Source organism: Balaenoptera ricei, chromosome 15, assembly GCF_028023285.1.
Source record: "Balaenoptera ricei isolate mBalRic1 chromosome 15, mBalRic1.hap2, whole genome shotgun sequence".
Taxonomy (NCBI): domain Eukaryota; kingdom Metazoa; phylum Chordata; class Mammalia; order Artiodactyla; family Balaenopteridae; genus Balaenoptera; species Balaenoptera ricei.
The window spans coordinates 69741572-69749480 of record NC_082653.1 but is presented as its reverse complement, the minus strand read 5'-3'; the positions used below and the strand labels follow the sequence as shown (position 1 = coordinate 69749480).

The following is a 7909-nucleotide window of genomic DNA, read 5'->3' as shown; positions in this document are numbered from 1 at the left end:
TGCACGCAGGCTTTCTCTAGTTGTGGTGAGCGGGGGCTAGTCTTCGTTGCAGTGTGTGGGCTTCTCATTGCAGTAGCTTCTCTTGTTGCGGACCACGGGCTCTAGGCACGCAGGCTTCAGCAGTTGTGGCATGCAGGCTCAGTAGTTGTGGCTAGTGGGCTCTAGAGCGCAGGCTCAGTAGTTGTGGTGCACGGGCTTAGTTGCTCCACAGCATGTGGGATCTTCCCAGACCAGGGCTTGTACCCATGTCCCCTGCATTGGCAGGTGGATTCTTAACCACTTCACCACCAGCGAAGTCCTTGTTTGTTTTTTTTTGTTTGTTTGTTTTTACAGTCCAGGTCTTTTATTTTCTTTACACCATCATGCCATGAATTAATAAGGAACAGGCTCCAACAGTTCAGGCTCCTTTTCATTGGTTCTCACGAAGTGTGCTTCTCTGGGTGGAGCAGGCTGGCACTTCAGTTGAACCCAAGTACCTTTCTCTTTGGCTTCTTTTTTTTCTGATCATTTTCCTTCACACGTTTCAGGAAGCTATCTCAGCTCTTAGAGTGCTTAATATGCTCCATATGCACATTAATTTTCTTGGCAAGAATCTTGCCCTTAACTTGTTTGTTTACAATGATGCCAACAACATTCTGGGCAACATGGTAGACTCTGCCAGTTTTGCCATGGTAACATTTATGGGGCATTCCTTTTGAACAGTGCCCATTCCCTTGATATCTACAATGTCAACTTTCTTGTACATTCTCATATATGTGGCCAAAGGAACAACTCCATGTTTTCTAAAAGGCCTAGAGAACATGTAGCGGGTGCCCCTCCTCTTTCCCGTTGTGTTGGTCATTCTGGCGAATTACTGGAAGATGGCGATTCCGGCCAAAAGGAAGCCACAATTTGTTTATCTGTGCATCTGTTGGCGGATATTTGAGTTGTTTCCAGTTTGGGGAGACTGTAAATAAAGTGCTGTGAACAACAGCATAAGTCTTTGAATAGACACATTTCTTCCTTTCTCTTGAGTACACGCCTAGGCGGGGAATGGCTGGATTATGTGGTCAGTGTAAAATTAGGTATTTAAGAAACAGCCAGGACTCCCCTGGTGGTCCAGTGGTAGAGAATCTGCCTTCCAATGCAGGGGGCACGGGTTCGATCCCTGGTCAGAGAACTAAGATCCCACAAACTGTGCAGTGCAGCCACAAAACAAACAAACAAACAAACAAAAAATTGTAGATAAGGGATAGTGGACTCAGATTGTATTATATTTCTGTTGTACAACTAAGGAAGCAGACTCAGGGCTATTCAATGTCATCAGCAAGGCTACCCAGCCGTGCAACCGTTCAGCACATCGTTATTATCTGCCTGCCACCCACCACACACTCTTCCAGGCACTGGAGAATCGAGAGGGGGAAAAACAGACAACCACTGTCTCTTAGGAAGCTAATGCTCTCACGCAAAAACTGTGCATGAATGTTCATAGTAGCATTATTCATCACAGCCAAAGAGTAGAAACAACCCAAATGTCCATCCGCTGAGGAATGGATAAACAAAATGTGGTCTATCCATACAATGGAATATTATTCCATTTTCTGACACATGCCACACATGGATGAGCCTTTAAAACATTATGCTAAGTGAAATTTGCACTAAGCCAGACATGGAAGGTCACATATCATATGATATAGATGGTTTATATAAAATGCCCAGAATAGACAAATCTATAGAGGCAGAAAGTAGGTTAGTGGTTGCCTAGGGCTGGCAGACGGAGAGGAGATGGGGAGTGACTGCTAATGGTACAGAATAATGAAAATGTTCTTAACCTAACCATGGTGATGACCCCACAACTGTGAATATACTAGAAACCACTGGATTTTATGGCATGTGAATTATCTCTCAAACTTGTTATGAAAAAAAAAGAAGCAAATGCTCTTGGAGTGAAAGTAGATCAATAAAGACAAAAATACAACTGATTTTTTCCAGAAGTGGCAACCTACTGGAGGAATACACTTAAACCAGCTTTAGTTTGTCTGATCACTGCTCCTAACTATTCTACGTCTAATAGCTCAGTTATTATGCTTTCTGTTATGAGGACAGTCTCACTCTGGGATTTAAGATTCTGTGTTAGTCAGGGTTCTCCAGAAAAATAGAAACAATAGGACATTTAAGGAATTGGCTTATGTGACTACAGAGGTCAGCAAATCTAAAATCTGCAGGGTAGTCCAGCAGGCCAGGGACCCAGGAAGAGTCAACGGTGTAGTTCAAGTTCAAAGGCCATCTGCTGTCAGAATTCATTCCTTCTTGTTCCAGGGAGGATCAGCCTTTTGCTCAATTCAAGCCTTCAACTGATCGGATGAGGCCCACCTGCACTATGAAGGACAATCTGCTTTAATCAAAGTCTACGAATTTAAATGTTAATCTTGGGACTTCCCTGGTGGTCCAGTAGTTAAGAATCTGCCTTCCAATGCAGGGGACACGGGTTTGATCCCTGGTCAGGGAACTAAGATACCACATGCCTTGGAGCAACCAAGCCTGCGTGCTCTAGAGCCCACGTGCCGCAACAAAAGCTCCTGCATGCCACAGTGAAGATCCGAGTGCCACAACTAAGACCCAATGCAGCCAAATAAATTAAATAAATAAATAAATATTTAAAGAATAAATAAAATAAAAAATTTTTAAGTGTTAATATCATCCAAAGACACTCTCACAGAAACATCCAGAATAATAACATCCAGGGGCAGGGACAGATGGCTGCGGGCCAGGTCACTTCAGAATAAGTCCTCCCCCCCCTTTTAATGGTCATTTTCTTGGAGAGCCTCTCCCTTACCCTACCCCTTCCCCCCACCAGGGTGGCAACCTCTTTCCTTAGCCTGTCCCCTCACTCCCAGGATGGAGACACCCTTCTTTAGCCTGTCCCCCCTCCCCAGGGTGGAGACCCTCACTGCCAGGGGTGTGCAAGTGCCCTTGGGAGTGAGTGCCTCCTTCCATGTCACACCCCATGTACCTCCCTTGCCTCTCCATCATCCCGGTCCTGCCTCTCCAGGGAAACTGCATCCCCATCCCCCAAAGGGTCCAGTGGTCCAGTGGACCCATCCCTGAATACGGATGGATTCAGTTGTTCTCAGTAGGTCTTGCAGGGAGGGCCTGTTCCCCCCAGCTGTGACTGGAGGATGAGAAGGATGTCCCCAGCCCCCATGTGAGGTGCAGGAGGCGTTGACAGGGGTGGGGCGGAGCATCCAGCCATTGCCAGCAGGGAGCCAAAGGCTGGTGGGGAGAGAGGGCTGGACGTACTGAGGGACTGGAGGGAAGCCAGTGGAAGGCTGGTGAGCGGGTGGAAAGGGCAACAGGGGAGGTCGAGGCCAACAGGGCAGGTCCTGCAGGGCCTTGAAGGCCATGGGAAGGAGCTTGCGGTTTTGCCAAGTGCAGTGGGAACCACTGAAGGACTGGCGGCTGGGGAGTGACCGGATCTGATCTTCACTCCGCAGCCTGATGGCAGGATGACAATGCGTTTGTTCTGGTAACGCACTTGGATTCCTTGGAGATGGCAAGAGATGCTGTGAAGGAAATAAAAGAGGTCACGTGCTACACCTGGCTTCTTATCCTCCGCGCTGTTGGCACTTGGAGCTGGATCATCCTTTGCTGTGGGGTCTGTCCTGTGCATTCAAGGACATCTAGTAGCATCCCTACCCACTGGATGCCAGGAGCAGTCTCCCCTCCCCCTAGTTGTAACAGCAAAAATGTCTGCAGACATTGCCAACCGTCCCCTGGGGCGGGGCCCTAAATCGCCGCCAGTTGAGAACCACTGTCCTGGACTAGAGAACAGCTGTGGGTGGGAGGGGACTATTCGAGAGGAGTCTGGGGAAGGGTTCCGTGCAAAGGCACCTCTGCTCGGGGTGGGATCAGGAGTCAGCCAGCTGAACACCTGGATCACGACTGATTCAGAGGAAGAGGGGATGCCCCGGGGCGGGAGTGAGAAAGAAGGTCTGGGGAGGACTGAAGAGAGGAGAGCAGGTGAGGACCGGGGGTGACAGCCTTGGGTACACCAGCTTGCAGGCTGCGGTAAGGGTTTGGGTTTTTTCCTAAGTGCTACGGAAAGCCATCAGAGCGCCGTAAATGTGGTGGTGATGTAATTGAGCCGAGGCCCTAGAGTTTAGTGGTACAAGAGGACTTTCTGGGGTGATAGGCTCAGGTTATATCTTGACTGGGATGAGGGCTACATGAGTGCCTGCATTTGCCCAAACCCACTGAGTGGTACATTTTAGAACTGGGCTCCAGCACTGTATGAAAATTATGTTGGTTTTTAATTTTTTTTTTTAATTTTATTTATTTTTGCCTGCATTGGGTCTTCGTTGCTGCACGCGGGCTTTCTCTAGTTGCGGCGAGTGGGGGCTACTCTTTGTTGCAGTGCGCAGGCTTCTCATTGCGGTGGCTTCTCTTGTTGCAGAGCACGGGCTCTAGGTGCATGGGCTTCAGTAGTTGTGGCTCGCGGGCTCTAGAGCGCAGGCTCAGTAGTTGTGGCGCACGGGCTTAGTTGCTCTGCAGCATGTGGGATCTTCCCGGACCAGGAATCGAACCTGTGTCCCCTGCATTGGCAAATGGATTCTTAACCACTGCACCACCAGAGAAGTCCAAAATTTATGTTGGTTTTTAAAAGGATAAAAAGCAAAGCTCGCCCTAGCTGTTGTGAGGACGGTGGACTGTGGGGCAGGAGCAGAAGCTGGGAGAAGAGGAGTGGCTCCAGCAGGAGACATCCGGGCTGAGGTCGTGGGGCTGAGGATGGAGAGATGGTCAGATTAAGGATCTCTTTCAGAGGAAAAGCAGATGGATTTTGGATGTTGGGGGTCAGGGACTGAGCTAGTAGGTGGTCTGATGAGAATTTCAACCCAGAGTGGTCTAATTCCAAAAGCCATGCCCTTAACCAATAAAGGTTATTTTACCTACTCTCGCCCTCTCTTTTTTTTTTTTTTTTTGGCCACGTGGCATGCGGGATCTTAATTCTCCAACGAGGGATCGAACCCATGCCCCCTGCATTGGCAGGCGGATTCTTAACCACTGCGCCACCAGGGAAGCCCCAGGAGTTGATTTTTAAAACTATGAAATCAGCGAAAACCCAGGTGGTTCAGTGATATAGTGAAACTGAGCAGGATCCTGTGGGGCTCCTGGGCACAAAAGCCTTTCTGGGTCCCCCATTTCTCGTTTGCAGGAAAAAGGCTTCATTCAGCCTCCATGCCCTTCCCTGAGTTCCAAAGGGCAGGTTTAAACACTTGCTAATCAGGGAAGGGGGGAGTTGGGGAGACAAGGGAGGAGCAGCCTAGAAACAAGAGTGCAGCCTTGGAGCAGGGTCCTGGGGCCCCCTCAAGGGATACACAGAACAATGTTTTTGAGCTGTGTTGCAGACACTGAAACGCCCACCAGGTGGGAGAAGTTAACTGTACGCTGTCCATAGGCACAGACCCCAGACTGGATGGATCCAGAAGGCTGATGATGCTGACTCCCAATTGCCTCACCATCAACCAGTCAGAAGAACGTCCACGAGCTGACCACACCCTCTTGGAACCATTACTATAAATCGCCTCACTAACCCCTCCAGGTCAGGACACACAGTTTTGAGGGCACTAGCCCGCTGTGGCCCCTTTTGCCTGGCAAAGCAATAAAGCTATTCTTTTCTACTTCACCCAAAACTCTGTCTCTGAGACTCAATTCAGTACCGGGTACAGAGGCCAGATTTTGGCTACAACGGTAACATGGTAATGGGGTCCATGAATTGGATTCAGGCTTGCAGACTGTTTAGATCTTGGGATCCAAGTTTGTCCTCTTCTGGAAGTTGCTGGACTGTGGATACAGCTTCCCTCACTATCCAAAGCCCAGCCCTGCTGTACCAGCAGGTTGGGGTGCTTCCCTACCTAGTGAGTCAATGGCTGGCCAGGACAGGGGCGTACTGGTCCCTGAGGGCTGAGACAGGGCCCAGAGACCCAGTGTAACCTAGCAGGACCCTATGAGGGCCTTCCCCCAGATACTCTGCTTTAGCTCCTCTATGAAGTACCTAGATAATGGTATTTGATGCAAATTTCCTGAGCTGTTCTGCAGATGTGAAACTGCCCCCCCACCAAACGGAAGATGTTAACTACTTGATGACCATGAGCACGTAGCCCCAGGCCTCCTGGAGCCTAAGGACTGATAAAGTTAACCCCTGTGACACCACCCTGTTCCCCCATCATCAGCCGATCAGAGAACTGTGCACGAGCTGATCACGTACCCTGCAACCCCCGGTCCCTCACCTGGCTTTTAAAAATGCTTTGCTGAAACCCTTGGAGCTTGAGGCTTTTTAGGGCATGAGTCACCTTGTCTCCTTGCATGGCCTTGCAATAAACCTTTCTCTGCTCCAAACTCCGACGTTTCAGTTTGTTTGGCCTCACTGTGCGTCGGGCACACGAACTTGTGTTAACATGAGGACTGGGAAATCACTCTGATGACCCTTTACCAGAGTGATCTCTGCCACTCAAGTCATCCGGAGCTGGAGCTCTCCAGTCCTGCTTCTTCAATTCAAATAGGGTTCGTGGGCCTTATCATGGCCCATCTTTCTGAAGCACCGGAGACTTTTTGAAGAACAGCAATTTAACTGGCTATTTGAAACATTATCTCTAGGTGAAAATGGGTATGATGGAGCCAAATGCAACATTCATATGCAGCTTTAACCTAAAGTGAAGAGTTCAAAACTCTGCCCCCAGATCCCAGAGAGATCCACATCTTCCATCCTCTCCTTAACTTTGGGAGTGTGTTGGTGGACAATTTGAGCCACACTGTACTAGGACTTTGTGTTTCCTGTCCTAGGGCCAGGCTGGGGTGCTCTGAAAATGAGAAAACACGTACAAACACTAGGTATGTAGAGAAGCCTTTAACATACTGTTACTGTTATCCCCTCCCCCCAGGACGCTGCAAACACCTACTCAGAGGCAGGGCCAAAGCCCTGGTCTCTGTAAGGGGCTCTCAAGTTTCATCTGGGTGGTTTCTGGCTCTCGTCCAGGGACCCCGCCGCTCACATCTGAAATCAAAGGATCGACTGGAAAAGATCTCCTAAGTTTTGAAGAGGGAAAATCAGTCAAGTCCCAATGCATGCAAATTACCTCTCAGCCAAATATTAAACCAGCTTGCTCAGTGCAACCTCGTTGCCGTTCCCGTCTTGATTCAGCTACCTCCTCCTTCGCCTCAGTCGTTATCTTAACACTATTTAGACCCTACCTGTCAAGTACTTCACCTCCACCTCCACCTGGTTCATCCACCCTCACAGTTTGACAGCACGGCACTACCACAATTTTTGGTCCTCAAATGTCAACCGGCAGCAGCTGTTATCCCTTCAATATCTACTCAGCAACTACTGTGTGTGTGACCACGTGGATTACAAAGACTAGCAAGAGATTATTCACTGGCTGCAGCTCATTCGTCAACAGCAATGACCAGAAAGGGGATCGTGGTTTTGAAGCACGCACCAACGGGAGGAGGTACCTAAATATGATGGAGGAAAAAAACCACCCCGCGTAAGCTGAACCCAGTGATTACCGTCTTTGAGGGGAAGGCAGGGTCGGGCAGGCCTACAGGGGAAGGAGAGTGGAGACAGAGCAGCAAGGCACAGCAGCTCAGGATGTCCAGAGCTAACACACGTCCAGGGGCACAGGAGCTGTGTGGCCCTTGCGAGCTGTATTTGGAGATGCGTGACTGGACGTGTTAAAATGTTTAGATCAACTCTTACAGGCTGTTAGTGACTTGAGGTCACAGAGCCAGGGGAATGTCGTGGTCAAACTAATGGCCTGGACTAAGGACTGAGGGACGGGCAGTTGGGAGAGATTAAGAAAGATTTAGGAGGAACACAGTCGCTTAGGGACCAGAACTGTTGTATGTAAGGACTAGGCAAACACCAAACCAC

General features: G+C 49.3%; 1 pseudogene; it reads right to left on the bottom strand.

Moving 5' to 3' along the window:
* Positions 1 to 360: 360 nt before the first annotated feature.
* Positions 361 to 844, bottom strand: LOC132349182 (large ribosomal subunit protein eL21-like; annotated as a pseudogene).
* Positions 845 to 7909: the final 7065 nt, after the last annotated feature.